This window comes from Oxyura jamaicensis, chromosome 2, assembly GCF_011077185.1.
Source record: "Oxyura jamaicensis isolate SHBP4307 breed ruddy duck chromosome 2, BPBGC_Ojam_1.0, whole genome shotgun sequence".
In the NCBI taxonomy this organism is placed as follows: domain Eukaryota; kingdom Metazoa; phylum Chordata; class Aves; order Anseriformes; family Anatidae; genus Oxyura; species Oxyura jamaicensis.
In genome coordinates, this window is record NC_048894.1 from 17,020,512 (window position 1) to 17,020,812 (window position 301).

Here is a 301-nt window from a genome sequence, read left to right on the forward strand (position 1 = left end):
AGATGCTGCAACAGATTTCCTTGGTTATTTGTGATCAGCTGTCCTCAGCTGTCCTGGTGCTGCCTATTAAAGAAAACACTGAATATTTAAAGACTGCTTAGGTCTTCTCACACACCACTCAGCCCTTCAGCCTTGTATTATATATGCTCTGCCAGATTATTTTTTAATTGCTTTTGTGTGTGTGCACAAATCCCAAGGCGTATGTGCAAATTAGTATTCCTGTCCCATGCCAATCTGGGCACATGCCTCGTTTACATGCTCATTTAAAAATGTGAGTCTTGTCATTTCAATCTGCTACAGT